The sequence below is a fragment of the Lepisma saccharinum genome, chromosome 1, assembly GCF_977018435.1.
Source record: "Lepisma saccharinum chromosome 1, izLepSacc3.1, whole genome shotgun sequence".
NCBI lineage: Eukaryota > Metazoa > Arthropoda > Insecta > Zygentoma > Lepismatidae > Lepisma > Lepisma saccharinum.
The window spans coordinates 199,577,764-199,602,599 of record NC_139229.1 but is presented as its reverse complement, the minus strand read 5'-3'; the positions used below and the strand labels follow the sequence as shown (position 1 = coordinate 199,602,599).

Below are 24,836 nucleotides of genomic sequence, written 5' to 3'. Positions count from 1 at the left end.
GTCAGTGAGGGCAAAGTGGTCGCAGTCCAGTATGGCCAGCCTTCTCATTCACATCAATAATATTCCTAATTATTTGCATTCTTTTAGGGGATTCCCAAACAGTCTTTAACAAGGCGTTGGTTAAGTTCATTATGTCTCTGATTAATATATGTATAATAGTAAATAATAATTATATACTTAGTATATAGTAATAAGTCGTGTGTTTTGCTGTCTCCGGTCATAGCCCCCCCCCCCCCAAAGTTGATGGTTTAGCGGTCTCAGGCCCCCAAAGTTGATGGTCTATAACATTTCAAATGTGGCACAATTCAGAGTAAACTTGACAAGAGAAGAAAAATAATACATTAGATCCTCTTAAGCAAAATTATTTGGGGGGCTCTGCCCCCACATCGATAACATTGGGGGCTCGAGCCCCCTAAGCCCCATGGAGTCGGCGCCTATATATATATATATATTATGTACAACGTATATTATTTAAATACATTACGGAATCAATTCATCCATCTCATAATAAACCAACAGCAAAAATTACATAAATTGTCTCTCAAATGTGCACGCCCCTTTTCCTGAAAAGAATTGTTCATTCACTTAAGACAAAATCAATTAAGAGAAGTATTACTTCTCTCTGTGGTAATTTACAATTCATTACAGACAGGCACGTAGATAAGGGGAGGGCTAAGGGAGCTAAAGTCCCCCCGAAATCCTACAAATATCTAATTTAAATAGTGTATAGTGGTAATCAATTTTACTTCCTTAGCAGGATTAAACATTAGAACGAAAAAAGTTTAGTGTATAACAGAGGAACCAGGTTATAGTATTTTTATATTCTACCATTTAATCCAAAGAATAAATGGATCCACAGCTCTCAAAATGTATACTTTTCTTTGTGACAGGTCACACAATAAAGAACTTTATGAGTAAAATTTGGCCCTAATTTTTAAAGCATTTTTTAACGGAATGTGTAAAAGTTAACAAAATGCAATAACTATGAATGTCAGTACAAAATGTAAGAAAAATAATGGACAACACTTGTGTTGGATATTCACTCATACGGTGGATGGAGTAGCAACGTCTCTCCATTTGTAAAATAATAATAATAATAATAAATTTGGATTAAAATTGGTTATTATTAATGACTTATAAAAGTTAATATTGTCAAATGACAATTATAACCGTGGTAATAGTTATCATTATTATTTCTACTAATACAAGTTTTATGAGTGGCCTGTCCCCCTCTCCAAATATTCCTGACGTCGCCTGTACTGAAAGGGGATGACCCCTTCCGCCCCGAAATAAAATCCTCGCTATGGCCTGATTACAGAAAATAATTATGCATTGCAAGCGAAGCAAGCAAGAAAATTTTTAGATCCAATTTTTTTGCAAACTGAAAACAATATTAATTTAATAGGACGCAAATCATTTCATGGAGCGCCATGGCATTCTCTCTTTTACAACTTCTTAAATTTAGATTGTTTGGTGCCCAGGGCCGACTCTCGCCGCCCCCTAGCTACGGCTCTGAACGTGATAAGACAGCGCGCAAGAAAATTTTGCGAAATATATTTTTATTTGCATAACATTTCATATCGAGGTGGGCAATTTCTCCTCTGTGCCCCCTGCAGGTACCCTAGACCGTCTTTGTTTGCCCCCATTAGAACTGACTTTCGTCCAAGGTTGGGGGGCAATCCCCCTGCCCCCCCCCTGTGTTTGCGCCACTGAACGAGAGTTAGAAATGAAGAGAAGTGGAAAGAAAGGGAGCTCGAATCCACGGGAAATAGTAACATTCGTTTGATCGGGGTAAAAATAAAAGAACTAATCTTTATGATATATGGGAAATTGAACAAATTTCAGTCAATCACTCTCCCACCATAATTATCGAAAGAAAAATGGAGTTGGCTCCAAAAAATTGATTGTAAAATTAAATTAGAAACTATTACATATGGTGTTTTCGTGTTCCTGAGAGAATTTTCCAAATTAAAAATAAATAAATAAAATGAGATTTTATATACAGTAGAGCGTCGATTATCCGAACGTCGGTCAACCGAACGACCGCTTAACCGAACTGTGTACTCGCTCACTTTCAGATATCTGTAATGAAAAAAGTACGTGACTTAGCTGCTCGTAAGCGTGTAGGCTTGCTTAGACAGACCAAAATAAATGATTTTTTTAAACGTTAATTTTGTGTACTGTGTGTATTGTTCATGCAAAATGCGTATGTAATATGTACATATTTTTGTTTAATAAACTGTACCACATACTATATATTCCTACTAAAGTTGCCTTTGTACGTTACTTTGTAATACATACTTAAAGAGATGCCTGTTTTTATGAATAAATTTACTGTACAGTACTTCTTTTTGGCAAATAAACATGTACAGTTCGATTATCCGAACAAACCAGTTTTCCGAACACCCATGTCCCCCAATTACTTCGGATAATCGACGCTCTACTGTATTATGTGGCACAGCGAAAACTTATACCGCGTTTGTTACAACCTGTCCCGGTTCCCGGCGCTAGCTGATCGCTAGCTTTTCTCCGTGCTGGGGAAAGTCAAAGCCAGGCAGCCAATTAAAATACGCAACAGCGTCTACGTAAGCTCCTCTCTTCTGGCTTCCATTCCCTCCTCGCTGCCTAGCAGACGATTTTTTCCTTGTTTCTCATTGGCACCGAAACTGTCGAGCGATCGCTAGCGCGGGAAACGGGACAGGTTCTAACAAACGCGGTATAGTCATATTTCCCCATAACTTAAAATAATCATTCATTGATGGATAGAATTGTGAAAGTTGTAACAAAATATGAAAATGGCCTCTGCTCTGTGTGTGTGTGTGTGTGTGTGTGTGTGTATACATAATAAATAATAATAACACATGGCTCGAAAGCCCTCAAAGGAAAGGACCTGGGCCTATCTTCCGACTGCCAGTCTCCCTTTCACGATCCTACCTAGAGGTGTGGCGATCTTCAACCAGAAGTGGGGTTAGCACGTCGAACCCCCAGCCGTTGTGGGAGATTTTCGAGACCAGGTTACGCTACTTACTCGTAGCTCCCCAATTTCCTAACGATGGTGGTTTGCCACCGGCCCTACAAATGAAGAGAACCCAGGCAGACTCTAACCTATGCCGTCCTGCAGTCGTGTATACCAGTGGCGTCTCGTCCCTTGGGGCTTCCGGGGCTTAGCCCCTAAAGAAAAACGGACGTATTCACGTAATTATCAATCACCATAACGCATAACTATCACACAGTCTTTTAAAAGGCGATTTTTACCCACGTAAATTCATCGTCTGTTGCAATGGATACGACAGCGCTCCTAGCGGCGTTGATGTCAATTATCGTTTTCCGGGGCACGTCGCAAAGGAAGGCGTGGCCTACACCCACCTACGCTACAGTGAAGGTCACATGCTAGCAGAGAGAGGAGGGGAGAGTGCAATGGATTTGAGTGCTGATTCGGGGCTAATTCCGGTGCGTCGCGTTCGATCTCGCGTGTTGTTCTGTAGTGTTTTGGTGGCTTTCATTCGCTATGTTTGAGTGAGTTTGGCAGGGTTGATGTTCGAACACAAATTGATGAAGGACATAGGCTGTCAATTACAAGACACAATGAATTTGTCCGGAAAAATAGGCATATATTAAATAGAATTATCGATTGCTTAAAATTCTGTGGTCGACATGAACTTGCTCTACGAGGACATAATGAAAGAGAACAATCTTTAAACAGAGGCATCTTCCCAGATTTATTATCCCTTCATAGAAGAGGGAAAACTAAAGAGGGAACTTCGTGTTCTTTATTGTAGTGAAGAGTTGAAAAACATAAACTCTGACAACAGATTTGGTGGGTTAGTAACGGTCCGTTCCAGGATTCGGCCAGGGAAGCTAGGGGAATTTACGAGTCAAGAGATCGACCTAACGTTACCTGGTCTTGTTTACCTGTTGCAGTTACCAATGATCAGATACTTAATTTCTTAATCGTGCAGATAAGGGAAACAACTATAGATTTTTAACATATTTAATTAATGAACAACTAAACCTAGCATACTTGCACGAAAAGGATACACTTGTCATAAAGAGGATACACTTGTCACATGTAAAAGAAAACGTACATCCAATTGACACTTTAATCAAACTGGCACTCTTACCACACCCACGTGTACAACTTCATGGTACCTTACTACCCCGGGTTCGAACTCTTATCACACGAGTCTTAACACACTTCTGTATCGTATCAGTTACTGGCGCACTCTTGTGTGCTTAACGCATCTTGGCGGGTAATGTGTATTTCAAGTCTCGTCACACACTGTCCTCTCCTCCAAACTATTTCCCCAAAACTGTAGCTTTTAGTGGATCACGTGTCCCCCTGGCCCAATGAGATTGTCCAGCGTTGTTTTGACCAAGTCGCGAGAACAGCATCCCCTAGACGTTCTCTGGATCCTCCAGTTTCTGCCACATGTTCCCTAAATTAGTTCAGCGACGATAGACCGTGTCCAGTCGAAGGGATACAGGGCCCATTTGTCACTTCTCGCATTCCTTCGTCCTGTTCCCTTCCTGGCTGGGGAGAGAAGAAACGTAGCCCACACAGGAAGAAACATAGTTCCCAACTTTCCGAAGGAAATTATTTTCAACATGCAGCAACATAGAATTGCTATACTCTATCAGTAGATTGCATTCATTTTTTTATTTAAAATTATTCAGAGGGTACCTTTTCAGAAACAGTAAAAATGACAAACATAGTTTTAATAACTCCAGTGGCAACAGCTGAATCTGAACGATGTTTCAGCACATTGAAGCGTATTAAAACCTGCTTAAGAAATGCAATGGGACAAGACAGGCCAAATGCCTTGGCACTTGCTTACAATAGAGATAGAATACATTTCAAACATAGAGGGCTTCAACGAAAAAGTAATAACAAAATTTGCTGAGCAGAAGAACAGGAGTCAACGTTCGTAGAAAGGTATGTTTCACAACAATACCTGTTTCTTTTGTAGTAATCATGTGAATTGTCATTATATTTTAAATTCTTTAAAAATAAGTCCAGTTTTGTAGTTTAAAAGAAGAAAAATACCCGTTTTTTTGTAATTCGTGTAATTTGTCATTACATTTTAAATTCTTTAAAAAAAAGTAAGTCCAGTTTTATAGTATAGAAGAAAAATATACCTATTTTTTGTAATTCATGTGAATTGTCATTATATTTAAATTCTTTAAAAAATAAGCCCCTACCAAATTTGAGGCCACGAGACGCCACTGGTGTATACATATTATGTTAGAAAATTTAGTCGCCAGAAAAACTGACACCAGACTAACCCAAGAATATAATAGGGTAGAAATATTACTATTAATAATTAGTTTACAACAATTATTATTGGTTTTGAAATAGTAATATCGCTGTTTCTTGATCAATTTTAATATTTTATATCAACCCTACATCAAAATGCCTGCCGAAGCCCATGCGTCTCTCTGTGGGTTTTAGCGGCGAGTGAGCAAATCTCCTTCTGCCATGCGACTATTGTTAGAGACAAAAGTGTAAAGTTATTTTCTCACACGCTGTACGAGATCAACCGGAAGCGAGAGTGACACACATGATTCTTGAAGCGTGAAACTGCCGCCAACGAGGAGAATTGAATAATTTGTTTGTGCTCAAGCGGTCAAGACTTTTCAGGGCGGTACCCGATTAGCGTAAGGACTAACGTTATCGCCTTGTAATCAGAGATTCCTGGGTTCGATCCGAGGGTAGGGTAATGGCGGTTCTATGATCCGAAGTTCCCAGCTGTAGGTATCGTTGGTATTTAATACTTGGTGCAGAGTCTGAAGAAGACCTTGCTAGAAAGTTGAAACGTTACGTTTAGTTTATGTTTTATAATAAAATAAATTTCTGCCTTGGTCAGCATATTGAATGTTATAATTGAAAATATCTTAACACGCCTTACTGTTCCCTTTCGAACGAGTGCTTGAATCCATATTGTGTATACACCCCGCAAATTCACAATGCGAGCTGAAATTTTTTTATATAAATAAAAGCTTTCTGGGAAACGGGAGAACTCCGACACCTGTTCCCAGCATGCTTTGTTGTTTCGTTCTGAACATGTAACTTCCCCTAAAGCAACAATTAGACCTTCAGCCTCAAGGGAAAAGAAAACGCAAGAAAGGGAAGGCAACGATGCGGTGTTAGGCACAGTAAGCTATAGACTTACATTCGAAAGGAATTTAATAACAGAATAAATTGAATTCATGTACTTTATTTATATGGCCTGTTGAAGAATCATTCAATCACTTTAAAAATTGTTTGCATATACTGTTTCTTTCCCTGTTTAAGAATATGCTTAAAATTGTGAAATAATACTGCCCACAGGGAGGATCGGAATAATCGAAATGCCTACACATTCTTACCTCCTCCCTTTCATTTGTTACTTCTCTTTTCTTGTATCTTCTTTCCAATTTTTTGTCTTGTTTCCTTGGTCAATCCTCGTTCGTCCTTACTTCCTGTCTTCATAATCCCTTTTCCTGTGTTTTCCCTTCGTCTTTTTGTTTCATTTTCATCCTTCTTCTCTCACTTTCTCTTTCCTCCCTTTCTGTCACTTCTTTATGTGTTTTATTTTTCCTTCCACTATCTACCTTTGTCTTGATTATTTATTACCTTCTGTGCCTCACGCTACTTTAATTTATCTTTTTATCTCATGTCTGGCTCAAGGTCCCGGGTTCGATCCCCGGCCGGTTCAAATCCGGGAACTTTTCTAACGTTGGAAGCGGCCCCGGCTACCACCCAGCGTCGAATAACATGGGTACCTAAGGGAAACCCTGGGGGGTAAAGGAGGTCAGGGGCGTGGTGCTGATCACATCACCCCCACTCACGACCGGATCAAGAAAGTGTGGGGCGTTACCCCCACACCCCCTATACGCCTTCATGGCGTGGTGCTAAGCACAGGGGAACACTTTACTTTACTTCTTTACTGGCTTCTTTACGCCTCGTCCTTTCTCTAGTCTCTATCGCTTCTTCTCTATTTCTCTCCATTAAAGCATTTCTTTCTTTATGACACTTAAATAAATATAATGTCACTATATACCACTTAAGGACAAGAAGTTTAGTTTTCGAAACTTTTCACCGGACTTTTTTTTTATTTTTGTGTTTGTCGGTGTCTCATTTAATAAGGTTCTCTAAGTAGCAACGAACAGAATAAAATACAGTGCTGTGTTAGTAAAGCGCATTGAATGGTGAACTCGATCTCGCTATTGGAGGATCCAGGTTCGAGTTCTGCTCTGGGCATCTCCGTTCATTGATACCATATAACATTCATTCATGTGTAGCTTTAAAAATAAAAAAAAATGTACTGAAACCATTCAAAAAGTAGAATTGTGTAACATCAAACTATAGTATTACCAGCATTCACGCCCTATTTTTTTCTTCCAACAATTTGCTCAAGTCATACTAACCAACAGAAATGAAATATGCATGTTTCACATAATATTTTGCATATTCCTGTTGCTTTTCCAAGACACGGTCCCAGTATATAACAGCCAGGAACAACAAAGGTGTTTCAAATTTTCATGTAGAACTTCTCCTCTTGTCGCAGAACAGGGCTTTGTATCGACTAAATGATATTTCCGCTTCGAACGAACTAGAAGTATATACGTATTTGAGCACAAATTCAAAGCGTGGGGACTGTTGATTCCACTTAACACCCTGTTAATAGTTAATATAGTATTGTACCTTTGGTTTTCCTCCAAAACGGAAGCCATCTTTTTCTTCACCGCGTCCCCAACTTATTCCTCCACACTATCCAAAGAAGCAACTTTTGAGGGAAGAATTTCAAGGCTATCTGTTCTGTCATGTAATATATATGTATGTTTTAAATATGAACATTTCAGGAAATTGTGTATTAAATGTAGGTTAATATGAAAATGTCAGGATTATACATACGAGTATGCATTTTATGAATAAGTATACTTGAAAAAGCATTTTAGGCTCAATTTCGCACGAAACATCAATATTTCACTTATTTGCTCTAAAAATGTTAACAGAAAAAGCATGTAGCTAATTACATAATTATACGGCCAGTTATAATATGCACTCTAAACCTGGATCGCCTGAACTACGGCAATTTATAGTGTAATATGACCCGCGAACATTGTATTAAGTACTTATTGGCCCTGCATGTCTATTAAAAAAAATCGACGGCCCTTCTTTAAATCTTTGAAACATGTCTGAAATCTTGAAATGATGTGTGTTTTATCGTCGGTGCATATTAATACGCCCTCTAGCGATTTCGAAATTACGACATTTCTGCGAATACAGGTCTGATGACTCCTCCTTAAAAATATGCACATACACAGCATACACATACACTCACACACATACAATATACATGTATTTGCAGCTCTCATCGTTGTGTGAAGAAATAAACATTTTTAACGATGGCAAAATACATATACGGTCAAATTGTATGGAGAAAAAAAAAAGTGCGATGGCCGGGAATCGAACCCGGATCAACTGCTTGGAAGGCAACTATGCTGACCATTACACCACCATCGCACCACAATTGCAGTTTCGCAGAGCTTCAGGAGGACGCAATGGAAAGGTCCGGAATGCCTGCTTTCGGCTTTATTCGCATGAAAGGGAACCTCCTTATCAGTGTTGCCAATTCACTAATTCTGGCACGATATCTGGTTTTCCTTGAACTTTATAATTTGGCAGGTAAATTTTCTACTTAGAAGAAGAGCATTGGTGATTTATTATAATGTTTGTGAGTTGAATGTATAGGTATGCAGGCACGTATCCAGAGGGGGGCTTAGGGGGCTCGAGTCCCCCCCCGAAAGTTTTAGGTTTACACTAGATAAAATGAGGTTTTTGATTTCTTGTGGTGTGAAATAAAAGAATGTGACAATAATTTAAGGACAGAAATAATTATCGAGGCAAGACGGAGAATGTTCCGTAACCCTGTTATTGATAATAGCACGTATCCAAGATGGGGCACAGGGGGCTCGACCCTTTCCCCAGGAAATTTTTCAGTTTACGTTAGATAAAATTAGGTTTTTGGCTTCTTAAATAATGTGAAAATAATGTAAGAAGAGAAATAATTATCGAGGCAAGACGGAGCATGTTTTATACCCCTGTTATTGTTAATGGCTCGAGCACCCCCCCTCCCTCAGGAAATTTTTTAATTTACACTAGATAAAATTAGATTTTTGGCGTCTTGAATAATGTGAAGATAATAAATTTATAAATCTGAGAGAAATAATTATCGAGACAAAACGGAGAGTGTTCTATAACCCTATTATTATCAATAGCACGTATCCAAGGTGGGAATCAGGAGGCTCGAGCCCCCTTCTGGATTTTTTTCTGTTTACACTAGATAAAATTAGATTTTTGGCGTCTTGAATAATGTGAAGATAATAAATTTATAAATCTGAGAGAAATAATTATCGAGACAAAACGGAGAGTGTTCTATAACCCTATTATTATCAATAGCACGTATCCAAGGTGGGAATCAGGAGGCTCGAGCCCCCTTCTGGATTTTTTTCTGTTTACACTAGATAAAATTAGATTTTTGGCGTCTTGAATAATGTGAAGATAATAAATTTATAAATCTGAGAGAAATAATTATCGAGACAAAACGGAGAGTGTTCTATAACCCTATTATTATCAATAGCACGTATCCAAGGTGGGAATCAGGAGGCTCGAGCCCCCTTCTGGATTTTTTTCTGTTTACACTAGATAAAATTAGGATTTTGGCTTCTTGAATAATGTGATGATAATTTGGGAGAAATAATTATCGAGACAAGATGGATAATGTTCTATAACCCTGTCATTGTTAATAGCACGCATCCAAGCTGGGGTTGAGGTGGCTCGAGCCCCCCCCCCCCCATGATATTTTTTTATTTTTCACTAGATAAAATAAGTTTTTTGGCTTTTTGAATAATGTGACGATGATTTAAGGAGATAGACAATTATCGAGGCAAGACGGAGAATGTTCTATAAAACTGTTGTTGATAATATTGCACGTACACTTTTCTTGAGCTTTCGGTGTTGTCACAGCGCACTTGAGCACTATGTAGAAACTTGTCAGCATTTGGAAGCTGCACAACAAAGGTAGCGCCACACGTAGGGCGATTCGTTGTAATTTCTAATCTCTGGAAGGCGGGAGACGGTACGTTCTTGAATGAGAGAAGGAGTCAACTACTGGCGATATTAACGAATCGTTTTATCTGCGGAACGTTCTAGAATATAATGAGGATGTAAATACGCGGATTCAATTTTTCGGTTGATCTGTACAAAGAATCGGTTAATGAGATTTCAGAGGTAAGTATGACAATTCACACAGTCGATTAGTGATCAGTCAGCGCCCTCTAGTTGCTTTATAAGATATAGTGATACGAAAATGAAGACATTGACGACCTCGGAACTTCCGGGGCCTCAGTGTAGCGCTAGCACGGTTCGAGGGCCGAAGAGATCAAAGGTCTCTCTCTAAAGTGAATATTTCAGCAGTACCGGATATTGGAGTGGTTTATTAAAACAGAAATAAGCTGCATAGGTCAACTGAAAGTCGAAGTTTTGAGTGATGATTTAGTTTTGCCAGAACTAAATTTCGTATATGCAGTCCGAGAATTTCATGGTATAAAAAAAATACTTTTGTTTAAGCCTACTGGGTTCGAAACACATTCAAACACTTAACTACCATAAAGAGACAGCCGAAAATTTTATGAATGTCGAGAAGAGAAAGCAAGATGATGTTGGATATGTAGACATTTTAGGCGGAAATTGCAGGCTCTACCAGAACCCGAATCAGGGCTCTACCAACTGAGCCACCTAGCCATCATTGACTTCAACCGATTTTTCGTTAAAATGTCTACATAGTACATGTGCTGTGTATATCAAATTGTAAGGTGTTGCCTGTATAGTGAACAAGCACAGAAAATATAGGAGAGAGAAGAAAACTGAGGAGCATTATCACCGGTTGAGGTTATTTATTTCTGTGGTCAACAAGAGCTACTACTTCGAGGTGACAATGACACTGGCCTAATAAGGGAGATTTCACACCGTGTTGCCTGAAGATTAGGTTTGTGCTGCCTTTTGTGTCGCTACGGTGTGAAACGTTGCTGTTGATTGGTCCATTCCAATCGACATGTATCGCGTGTCCCTTCGGTCTGAAACCTTCCTAAGTCTTGAAAATCCAAGTCACAAGGATGGAAAATTAGGGCCTTGTTAAGGTTAGGTATGAAAGCAGACAGACGACAGCACCCTTAAGGATCATATCCAAACCTGCAGGAAGAACGCATCTTACTTCAATCTCCAAGACGATGATAAAAACTTCTGGTGAGTTGATTTTAAAAAATGTGTCCGATATAAAGAGAGGCGTGCCCAGGATTTTTGGAAGGGAGAGGGGTTACGCATACTATTGTTGGTGGTCAGTCCTGATTTTGCCATTTTTCCCCTGTCTTTGGCGTTCCTTTTTTTTTTTTTTTAAGAATACTGGGTCAAATGGGGTTATTACCTCACCAAACCTCCCTTGGGCACGTCACTAGAGATAAATGAGTAAGCATTTCATCATACTGGGAGACGAAGTATTAGATGTGTTGGGAACGGAAGGGTTTTTACTGTGTATTAATTGTTTCGTGATCCACCTGTATTCGAGAAGACTTCCTTTGTTTCGTGCCGATATATGACAAGACAGCGGAATCTGTGACAGGCATTTTTGAACACTTGTGAGTGTTAAGGCCTGAATCTGAAAAATTTGTTGGGTTTCGGCTTTTATAAGAGCTGAAAAAATGGGAGGACAAGACACGTTAGTGGTGTTCAGGCTCGAATCAGAGAGAAATATTCGAGAGCTGTCTGCGTCCAGTTCACAGCCCACAATTTGAATCTCGCGTTGTCGAGTGGATTGTCCATCCCGTGCATGTGTAACAGCTTCGTAAAAACACTCAAAGACACCATAGATGATTTTATGCCTGATGAGAAGAAATGGACAAACCCACATACTGAGATGGTTCCGGCACAGAGGAGTCGAGTGGTAAAAAATGTTCCGATTCCACGTTCTGATTAAAATGATAAAATGATAGCCTTACAGTGGCAACGATTTAAGGGATAGTTGCCCCCCATTTTTATTTTTTTTGCCTCAACATTATGACCTCTTAATGTTAAGCCTTGGCTACCAAGAGAAAGTAAACTTTCCTTGCAACGCCCTCCGCACCCCCCCCCCCCCTCTTCCGTTTTGGAACCCAATTGCCATCTCTGGTCTTAAACACACAATTGTGAGGTTCTTACTATACCCCTTAAAAAATGGTGTTGAGCCCCCCCCGAAAGGAATTCCTGGATACGTGCCTGTAGGTATGCATGTTAAAGACTGCACCAGACGGGGACTGATCGATCCAGGCCCGTACCCAAAGGGGGGCCATGCCCTTTCCCCCTTCGAGCTATGAAAATTTTTAATTTGAACGTATAAAAACCTACAAAAATTACGTTGATGAATATCCCAGTGGTCGAAGCAACTAAATACTTAGGAGAAAGGCACCCACAGGATTTTTTCTCAGGGGAGGCAGGGTCATAGAAACTTTCTTTAAATTATTATTAGGCTATTATTACTCTTTTATTGTTGCTCTTATTTTTGTTCTTTTAAAAATTACATTCAATTGTAATTTCCATATTCTGTATAGACGGTAGTAGAAGGGGAACGCGATAGTGGATGTTTGCTGCGTGGGTGGTCTTTAATTTGCACGTACTTAGAACTAATTTGCACGTACTTAGAATTTATTTGCATGTACTTAGAATATTTTACATTTATGTATTTGCATGTTTATAACTTTTTATGAATATATAATTATTTATTTTATGAAAAATATGTATATAGAAGGTAATTAGAGGTACTAAACGCTATGCATATGGTTTTATATTCATTACTGCAAAGTATGTAATGTATCAATCGATAATATTAATGTTTATAGTATTGAAAATAAGTTTTCTATGGTTTATGGACCGCTATGAAAGGTGGTAATGGGTGTAGGTACAGGTCCAATTACGATTGGGGGCGGTCCCGGTACTCGAACCCGCGATATGCAATATTATTAATTAGTACTATGTAATAATGTTATATGGCATGTAATATATTGAGCGGAGACGAACTATGTATAACGTGTGAGCTGAGTCTGATGCCAGACAGACAAGGGTGAACTCCGCGCAGGTAGAGGAGAAAGGAATTTGGGGAGTGTGCGTTCAAGGTCAAATGACGTCACAACGTCAGAACAAAGAAGGAATCTGATTCACCAATCAGAGAACGCGTCGGTAGATTTTCAGAACCGGTTTTTCCAAGGTTAACCAGTACGCAAGAACAGGAGAAAGGTATGCAATGCCGTAGGGCAGGGGAGGGATTCAACCAGACAACAAAGGATGTCTGGAAATGAGCAGCAATGGTCAAATCTCTGAAGCTATGCGTCGCTTGTAGAACCGGTTTCCGCCGCCAATTAATATTCCGCTCAGGGTTGCCCCAAGGCACAGGACGCTTTAGCGCAGGGTTTTTTTATCTGTACTATGAAGAAGGGAGAGCTATCAGGGACGGGGCCTACAGTTTTCACTATTTGTTTTTATCACGGGGTAACGAACCTAGGACCCTTTGATTATTGATTTAGGTAGTAAATGTATGTTACTGTGTGCTATTTAACTTAATTTTGAGTTTATTTTTTACCAAACTTTGACTTTATGTCAAACATTTTCACAGCTTATCCTTATTTTTACAAAAATAACACTATTTATACTATTCAGGCAACATTTTTTATTAAATTTTGGACTCGCAAAGACATTTTTACAACTTTTTAACTTATTATTTTACAATTTTATACCTATTTTTAACCTAAATAACACTATTTGTACTATTCAGCCAACATTTTTTATTAAATTTTGGACTCACAAAGATATTTTTACAACTTTTTAACTTATTATTTTACAATTTTATACCTATTTTTAACCTAAATAACACTATTTGTACTATTCAGGCAACATTTTTTATTAAATTTTGGACTCACAAAGATATTTTTTTCAACTTTTAACTTATTATTTTACAATTTTATACCTATTTTTTACAAAAATAACACTATTTGTACTATTCAGGAAAGACTTTTAGTTACATTTTCGACACACTAAGTGTGTGTTCTCAACTTCTATCTGTTTATTAGGCTTATTTTTACAAAAATAACACTATTTATACTATTCAGGCAACATTTTTTATTAAATTTTGGACTCACAAAGATATTTTTACAACTTTTTAACTTATTATTTTACAATTTTATGTTAATTTTTTTACCAAAATAACACTATTTATACTATTCAGGCAACATTTTTTATTAAATTTTGGACTCACAGATATTTTTACAACTTTTTAACTTATTATTTTACAATTTTATGTTAATTTTTTTACCAAAATAACACTATTTATACTATTCAGGCAACATTTTTTCATTAAATTTTGGATTCACAAAGACATTTTTTCAATTTTTAACTTATTATTTTACAACTTTATGTTAATTTTTACCAAAATAACACTATTTATACTATTCAGGCAACATTTTTTCATTAAATTTTGGATTCACAAAGACATTTTTTCAATTTTTAACTTATTATTTTACAACTTTATGTTAATTTTTACCAAAATAACACTATTTATACTATTCAGGCAACATTTTTTCATTAAATTTTGGATTCACAAAGACATTTTTTTCAACTTTTAACTAATTATTTTACAATTTTATATCTATTTTTACCAAAATAACACTATTTATACTATTCAGGAAAGACTTTTAGTTATATTTTCGACACACAAAGTGTGTTTTTCAACTTCTATTTGTTTATTTCACAAGTTTAGGCTTATTTTTACCAAAATAACACTATTTATACTATTCAGGAAAGATTTTTAGTTATATTTTCGACACACAAAGTGTGTTTTTTCAACTTCTATCTGTTTATTTCACAAGTTTAGGCTTATTATTACCAAAATAATACAATTCAATCTGTTCAGGAAAGACTTTTAGTTCTCAACTGCTATCTGTTTATTTCACAAGTCTAGGCTTATTATTACCAAAATAACACAATTCAATCTGTTCAGGAAAGACTTGTAGTTACATTTTTCGACACACTAAGTGTGTGTTCTCAACTTCTATTTGTTTATTTCACAAGTTTAGGCTTATTATTACTCAAATAACACAATTTCATCTATTCAGGATATTTTGTATTTACAAAGAGATTTTTTCAACTTTTAATTTATTATTTACAAGTTTATGCCTAATATTTACTCAAATAACACGATTTGAACGTGTTTTTTTATTACATTTTGCACACACACACACACACACACACACACACACACACACACACAGATATATTTTCCAAGTTTACAGGATTATTCTCTAAGTTTACTCAAATAACACATTTTAAATGTGTTTTGAATTAAACTTTGTACACACGAAGTGTGTTTCGTCAATTCAAGAAAGTTTTCAATTATATTTTGGATGCAAAAGTATGTTTTGTCAAGTTCTACCCTTTTATTTTACAAGTTTAGGCTTATTATTACTCAAATAACCAATTTCATCTATTCAGACAACATTTTGTTTGTTATATTTTACTCACAAAGACATTTTATCAATTTTTAATTTATTATTTCACAAGTTTATGTAATTTTTTATTCTAATAACACAATTTTAACTATTCAGGAAACATTTTTGTTGCAATTTGGACTTACAAAGAGATTTTTTTAAATCTTTGTATTAAATTTTCTATTTATTGCGTTTTGTATTTCACATTCGATATTACAAAGTTCTAAGATGTGTATAATATTTCAAACTATTTTCAGGGTGTATTTGTTAATGCATTTGGATAATAACTATTAGGTTTTTGAATGAACTAATGTTAAGAATATTTCAACCAATTAGAAAATGTGTTGTTTTTATTTCCACCAATCAGAAAACGCGTCGGTTTTATCTCATCCAATTAGAAAACGCGTCGGTTTTATTTCAACCAATCATAGAAGGCGTCAGTTTTGCTTATGAGGTATAAAAAAACGCGTAAAAGCGAGAAGATGTTAGTTTGAGAAGTATTTCTGAACCATTGTGTCAGAGAAGATATCAACTTGTGATTATTGTCTGAGATTTGAAGACAAAGAACTCAAGAGAAGCTATAATTAAGGTAAATGATTTTTATTATGTAGTGTGTTTTTTAAATAATATGTAAATGCAAATATTGAAACGAGAAAAACGTCAATGCAAACCAAAAAGAATATGCCTAATGTGAACAAGTACTACAACTATTTTTTCTATTTTTTACAGGTGATTCTATTGACTCTGTGCGTGCGACTGGAAGGATCTGTTACTGAAAATGGCGTCTTCAACCTCCACAAACGAGGCTAACCACATTGCGGTGAGTACCTCGCAAGAGATTTTACCACTGGAATGTATATTTCTCCACTAGTTTTTGAAATAATATATAAATCCAGAAAACAAAGAAACGAAAAAAGTAAATACAGAAATGAATATGCGTAATATAAACAAGTACTACAACTATGTTTCTATTTTTCAGGTGTTCTTATTTGTGTACCTGTGAGTGGAAGGATCTATTACTGGAAATAACGCCAACAAAGTAACCAACAAGGACATGAGTCAAATAATTGCATCATGTCCATGTTTTTTCCAATTATATCTATAAGGATTGTGTGTTGGAGACTTTGAAGAGGTATACACCTGGCAAGTATATTATATGCTGGGGATGTTATTCTAATCAAGCCAACCAACTAGCCCACGATTGTGTAGTTAACCATTTCTACGAGTGTGAGTGCGTATGCTGTAAAGATGAAGATTTACTCTCTGAACGTTATTTTACTTGCCAAGGAGAACGCTGTTTGAATAAATGCCAACGATGTGTTAAGTGGATGTGCGAGAGAATCCAGTATTATTTACAGGACTTGGATAACACAAAACATATTTTTGATTTTTATATTACTAACCATGAGGATGTTGCGGATGCTTTGACGGCACACGAGGTACAGACAGAATACAAAGCTTTTTATAGTGTGTTATGTGAAATTTCAAACAATATCGAACTAGTGAAAACTCTTATAGATCCTATACGCTCAGCAGAGCTTACTTATGGTAGCACAGGATTTTTGTGAGAGTTGAATAGAGACTGACTAATAACACCGAAAATGGTGCAATACATTATTGATGTACAAGGATTTATTTATAACAGAAAATTTATATTACGTGAGATTTGTGTGAGTTCTACAAATTTGGACACTGTGTATTATTCGCTTGTGAGTGTTCCCGATTATTTCAAAGAGAACAAAGAATCACGCTGGGTTAAAGACAATCTCCATGCATTAATGTATTATATTCCTTGTGGATGTGAAATATACTATGTCCGGAGGGCAGTTAGGAACTTGAACTGTCAAGGTGGTACATTTTTCTGCAAAGGAAAATCCCAAATTATCAAAGATTTGTTTAATATTGATAACATTGTTGATTTACAAACTGTAAACTGTCCATCCCTTGAGAATTTGTATATGTTTCAAGGAGGATTGTGCAAGTATCATTCTGATACTTCTCCCCCAGCTGAACAAGGTTGCGCATTCAGAAATGTTCAAAGACTTGTATGTTGGTACAATAATAAAAATATTAATGTGTAATGTATTTTAGTGCTAATAATAAAGATTTGTGAAAAATAAATGTTTTCTATGTTGTTATTTAGTTTTAAAGCCTTTATTCAAGGTATTTTCAAGTATTACTGGTTTTTTGGCTGCATCAACACATGGGTTATTTCTATTTGGTTTATTATACAAGGCTACAATCACTATATGTCTATGAGGACTAAAATCCACTGATTGAACCTTAAAGCTTAGGCTTACTATGTATATTGATTAAACACAGGACAACACGAATCTTACAGAGGATTGTAGGAGGCATAGGCCCACACGCCAGAGCCTTATTAGCCTGCAAGAACAACTTGTATGTTGAATTGTGACTGTTTAGCAATAATATTTATAAAGTTTAAATCATTTTCATTAGATTACATATATATTTTGGATTCAAATAAAACACTCAAGTTAAGTTTTTAAGTTTATTTTTATTTAATATACAAATATAGAATATATCAAATTTACATATATGAAAAGTACTCTATCAAAGAGCAAAAGTCACATAGGGATTACGATTTAGCAGATGCTGAAATTCTTCCATGAGGGATTTGTAGTAAGAGAGAAATTTTTGACACTGTTTAAAGTTGAGGGTGACTCCACCAGAGATGCTGGTGATTTCCACTTTTATATTTTCTCCACTGCCTTCGAAGGTGAAGTAAAGTTCTCCTATAATGTTTATAGATCTGAATCTGTCTTTTTGTGTGGGGAATCTGTTTTTGTAAGTGTCGAAGATCACATCTGATTTGTAGACGCATGATGGGTACTCTTCTTTATTTAGGGCAATGTAATTTTTTCATGTTTCAAAATCAATTCAGTGTCTGCGAAAGTACCTCGAATAATGATATCCATGTTGGCATCGATGATGAATCTGGTTTCTGGTTTTATGTTGTTCATTTGGTGGGTGCCTCTGATAGACTGCATTTTGGTTTGGTATCAATAAAAAGTTTTAAAAATATGCAACTAGTGCTACAAAAGGAACGGAAATTATCGACAATTTCTGGATTATATCTAAAATTCAGTTTGCCTTTTACATATCCAATATTTACAGACCAACACTAACTAGACTTCGATTTATATAAATGTAGCAGGAACTATATTTCTGAGAACCAAACTATATTAGGATTATATGTTAAACTTATACAAAACCAGATTATTCTATGTAAGTATATTTATATTGACTGGATTATTTAACAGATCAAACAGAAAGAAGGCAAAAGCCACTAAACGTAGGTGATTGCATGAAAATAACTAGGTCAAGGAGTGACCAACAGTGAGATGAGGTTATATATAGAGGGTCGCTCTTCATAATTCTTACCTTCGCTGGATCGGCGAAGGAACGCAATTGTGGGCGGTAGAACCTGAATGGGCTCCACCAAGACATCGGAGACTCGAAGCAGATGTCTTGGTGGATGAACCCAAGTAGGGTCATAGGCGCTAGGGTCAATTTGGTCATTTCTTCTTGTATGAGGAACCAATTTGGCCAACTCCCCAAATTAATTTACATTGCTTATAACTAATTAAATTTGAAGAAAAATTATAATCTCTTAGACTGTAAACATATTTTATATTTAGGCTGCACAAGATCCAATGATAAAATTAAAAAATACTAACCGCCCAGACAGGGACTCGAACCCTGGACAGATAGGTCAAAAACCCTAATGCTATACCAACTAAGCTATCTGAGCATGATAGCAAATAATGCTAAAACTCTCAAATTTACTGTCAACTCATCAACTACTAGCAAAGTTTTAGTATTATATCTCCGTAATTAGATATAAGTGTAACTTGTTATGCGTGACAAACACAAAATCTTCAACATATTGTACAGTGTCTCTCAAAAGTTTTAGGACAACGACATTTTAAACTAGGCAACCCAATTTACACAAGCCGTTGGTGGGTTGCGTGCAGAGTTAGGCTCAATTTCAGGGTTGCCACATGCACAATAGATATTTATAAAATACGCGAAAGAAATATAAACAAGTATTATTGTATAAAATTATTAAAAATATCACTATTATATCGCAAATGACAAAATTCTTTCTGAAAGAAGAAAATAGGTTTTCTAGTATTTCATCGCTGATGAGTCTACAGTAAGGAAAAGAGGTGAGAGGAAACGAAAGGTTACAAAAGAGAGGAGACAGAGAAAGCGAAAGGAGAAGAGGAAAAGTAGAGGAAAGAAGAAAGATAGGATAGACGAGGAGAGGAGATGTAGTGAGGAGAATGGACAACGATTCGAGGAGAGATGAGGAAAAAAGAACAAAGAAGAGAAAAGAGGAAAACGAGAGGAGAGGAGAGGAGGAGACGAGAAGACGGAAGTGGAGAGTAGAGTAAAGGAGAGAAAAAGAGAAGAACGAAAAAAGAGAGAATAGTGCAGTGGAGTCGGAAATCTAAGACAGGAAAGGAGATAAGAGGAGTGGAGAAGAGTGGGATGGAGATAAGATGCGAGAAAAGTAGGGAAGGCGATATGAGATAAAAGCAGAACGGAAAGAGGGGGGAGAGGAAGGAGAAGGAACTGGAGAGAAGAGGTAGTTGCAGAAAATATCGTCTGAGCGTCAAGAATGGATGCATTGGTCAAATTATCGACATGAAACATTCAATAACATTTTGAAATGTACTGGAGAATATATTAGATCGGTGCGAAATGCCTTTTGGCTGAGTTCAGAGCAAATTAAAATCTTCCATGTAAGATCTTTGATTTTACCTGCGATTACACCACTAAAAAAATGAATGTAATTTTTAATATTTATAAGAATTATTCAATTTTTCCCCACTTCTCGGTTCGTTGAAATGGAGATTTTGTAATTCAATATTTCCCCTCCCCCATCGTTAATTCCAAACTGAATCATTCCGTTTCACACGGCGTGGACAATGAACACAATTGGATATGTCTAAAACTTACGAAAATTTTCTGCCACCGGAAGGGTTTGAACCTACGACCATCAGATTGACAATCCTGAACGGTAGCCACTACCCTACAAGCTTTAGCTCCTTAAACCAGGTAGAAGAACCACTACACCACGCCTTTACCTTCGAATGAAACAACATTTTTTTTTTAAGTATTCTGTCCCTCCAATATTGTAAATGTCGTTTGGTATACGTGTAGTTGAACTTTTACTTTAATTTTGATTTGCTTTCTTGTAGTATAACCGATATCTTCGAGAAATAATTTTCGAAGTGATTAAAAACGAGAATATTGGTAGTTGTGAAAATGCGAGTTATTTCTTCTAACTTATTATTGTAATTAGACATTATTAATGGAAAATATCTAGAGGCTTGAACATTACAGGACGATGTTCTTTTCCTGTGATACTGTAACAGACAAAATGCTTGTTTACTGATGCAAGTCTTGTGTCCAGAACAGTCTTATGAAATGTATTTGCTGTTGCGTAAGATAACACGAAATAATTACACCGTGTGCGAACTACCAAATCTGTGCAACGTTATACGTAAACAGGCGGAAAATTTTATTCATAAAATCACTTCACATTTGACAGTGTTAGTCAAGAGAGACTCGTGGGACACTGTGTTAAGGTTCTGGACTAAATCCTTCTAATTTTTCTTCCTCGAAGAATAACAATTTCTAAGGAAGAGCAACAGTGATGATCTTTCTTATTTCTTTTAAATGCTTACACTTTCCTTTAATTGGGTTAAAAATAAATAAGAATATTGCTTGCATTCCTGTCATTGACGTAGACCAGAGAGACAGACAGACAGATATTACAAAATAGTTCAAATAGTGCGAGCGCCATTAAAAAGTCATGATAATTCTATGTTGCGTACTTAGAATTATTCATACAATAAAGAACATGTCTAATTGTGAGTTAACATAAAAAAACAATAATAAAGAGACATTTTCGCATCACGATTGCAGTTCGAAAAAGTCGGGACAGGGATTGAAAATAACGTACTGTCCTGACTAAATCGGTGAATCGGACGTCTGATAGCCTTGCATCAATGATTATAAAACTAAAACCACCCAATATTGTAGCTTGAAGACTTTTGTCCAAGAAACAGATTCATTTATACAAGAGCAAAATTGAAATTTTTACTCATCCTTGCATTGAACTCAAGTGGAAAAAGGGGTAAAATTAGCATGTCCTGAATTGCCTCACATATAAATAGTTATTTCATTAATATTTGTCAATGTCTTTGAAGCAGTACACAATTATCGTTAGAGTATCATAATCCATGATCTTATATATAAAAATATCCCGTTGAACGTGTGTCAATTAATTTATTTGTTTATTTTTTTTTATAAATTCCATATGCAGAACAATGTAGCCACTATATACTGCTATTACAAATAATGTTACCATGCTCTTGTTTAATAGAAGGGATTATTTTTTAAGAAACATCTAGTATGGAGGATCGAACGTGGGACCGCAATGCTTTCAAGAACTCTAACCAATACACTACGCCCTTTGATTTCTTGGAGCTACTGTTCCTAATTATTCTTTCGCCTCAATATTGTAAACGTTATCTGCAAAAAAGAAGTTAAATACTCAGATATAGCTCTGTACTTCTAGAATTACTTTATACACATGCATTTGAAATTTAACTCTGAATTTCTTTCTTCGTATTAGTATATCTAAGCTTGCGAATATATTTTATTTGTAACTTTATAACGGTTTCATCAACATCTACGAAATAGTTCCTTATAACTTGGAATATGGTGAATAGATATGAAATGTCTTGAAATTCATTTTCGACCACTAGATTTTGGCAAGGGAATTATGTGTGATCCGTTTCCAGTTATTCATTGCTTAAACAAACGTTTTAAAACTATGTGGAATTTTCATTCTGGGATAAGTTTCTTTACTTGCTACATGTATGCGAACTACACTCTGTCCCACTTATCTCTGGAGCAGGTGAACGAAAACAAGTATCTGAGCAGCGATGAACACGTGAGAGGAATGGGATTGCGTGGAGGGAGGAAAGCCACTGCAGTTCCCAGCCTTCCCAGCAGCGTGCACTGATTCGCTCTGTCCACTCAATCCCCTCTCTCCACTTCTCTTCCGCTATGCGCGGTTTTGCTCCAGAGATGCTGGGACAGGGTACAGTTAATTGTTTCTCAAAAAGTATCATCTATCTCTGTATACCACACATTTAATTATTACTCACATGGAAAGAAAATGTCAATTTGTATTCAGGGGTAGTTTCACAGTTACAAACTATTTTGGCCTTGATGAGAAGTTTAGTGTAAGTAGGCATTTTGTTTATAATTTTGAAATTGAGGTTGTCTAAGGTTGAAATCCTCATATTTAGGGCTTGAACTCGTCACTTAAGACGTTGAAGATCGTCCTCTACTTTGTGCGTGACCTTCTTTATTTTTATTTTTTCTAAAATAAGAAAAGTCCTCCTCCGTGGCCTCCGACTGCAGGACGGCATGGATTCGAGTCCGCCTATGCTCACTCTCTAGGTTCTCGGCCTGTGTATGGGACCGGTGGCAACCCATCGTGAAGAAATTGGGGAGCTACGAGTGAGTAGCGTAACCCGGTCTCGGAAATCTCCTATGGGGCATGTTCCTGGGTAAACAAAAAATAATCGATCAGACAATTCGATTATCGAAGGCGATAAAATAACCTCCGGTTGACCAAGTTGCCAATATAAATAAATGGAATACAGATTGTCTTCGAGCTTACATTGTTAAGAAGGAGCGGATACACGTATTACTATCCCAATAATTATTCAATACGGTTTTTTGTTTGTCAGGAATTATCACTTAAACTACTGCATGTTGAGCTGGTGCCTACCTAGCCGCCTCTGATGAAATCTACCATTCTTCAGATTCTCTTTAAAATTCGACTCTGGTCACTTGTAACGTGCTGGGTGCAGACACTGTGCATCGAAGTACAGCGTTTTGCGATAAGAAGCGGCCTTGAATAGCGTGAGTGAGTCACTTTGATCGCGAGCAAGCTAGACTACCAAGCTTGTCTGCCTTAGAAAACCAAGTCTTTTTTTTCACGGTTTCCGAACGCGATTGCTATTGTAGAAGTATATATTCTCTCAAAAGAGCAAGAAAGGAAATTCGACCAATGTTCTCCCGTCGTTTAAAACCAAATATTATGTATTAAACGAAAAGTTCACGATTGTCAATAAACGGTTTAACCTATCTGAGCATAAGGTGAATGTAAATACTAATTTTAATAGAAAGGTTCTCCAAAATTTCTCTTCCACTGTCTACGTAAGGTCAGTACCCAGGGGAGGGGCCATGTGGGCCATGCTTCCCCCTCGAACCCTAAAATATTTAAATGTGAACCTATAAATAAATAAATACGAAAATAACATCGTCGATTTTTGAAATGAGTAAAAATTTCAATTTTGCTCTTGTATAAATGAATCTGTTTCTTGGACAAAAGTCTTCAAGCTGCAATATTGGGTGGTTTTAGTTTTATAATCATTGATGCAAGGCTACCAGACGTCCGATTCACCGATTTAGTCAGGACAGTACGTTACTTTCAATCCCTGTCCCGACTTTTTCGAACTGCAATCGTGATGCGAAAATGTCTCTTTATTATTGTTTTTTTTTTGTTAACTCACAATTAGACATGTTCTTTATTGTATGAATAATTCTAAGTACGCAACATAGAATTATCATGACTTTTTAATGGCGCTCGCACTATTTGAACTATTTTGTAATATCTGTCTGTCTGTCTCTCTGGTCTACGTCAATGACAGAAATGCAAGCAATATTCTTATTTATTTTTAACCCAATTAAAGGAAAGTGCAAGCATTTAAAAGAAAATAAGAAAGATCATCACTGTTGCTCTTCCTTAGAAATTGTTATTCTTCGAGGAAGAAAAATTAGAAGGATTTAGTCCAGAACCTTAACACAGTGTCCCACGAGTCTCTCTTGACTAACACTGTCAAATGTGAAGTGATTTTATGAATAAAATTTTCCGCCTGTTTACGTATAACGTTGCACAGATTTGGTAGTTCGCACACGGTGTAATTATTTCGTGTTATCTTACGCAACAGCAAATACATTTCATAAGACTGTTCTGGACACAAGACTTGCATCAGTAAACAAGCATTTTGTCTGTTACAGTATCACAGGAAAAGAACATCGTCCTGTAATGTTCAAGCCTCTAGATATTTTCCATTAATAATGTCTAATTACAATAATAAGTTAGAAGAAATAACTCGCATTTTCACAACTACCAATATTCTCGTTTTTAATCACTTCGAAAATTATTT

The 24,836-nt window shown here is 36.5% G+C and overlaps 1 non-coding gene across 1 annotated transcript; it reads right to left on the bottom strand.

The window, feature by feature from the left end:
- Positions 1-8,434: 8,434 nt before the first annotated feature.
- On the bottom strand, positions 8,435-8,506 carry TRNAG-UCC (transfer RNA glycine (anticodon UCC)). The gene has a single exon. It is a non-coding gene; the product is annotated as a tRNA-Gly (tRNA).
- Positions 8,507-24,836: the final 16,330 nt, after the last annotated feature.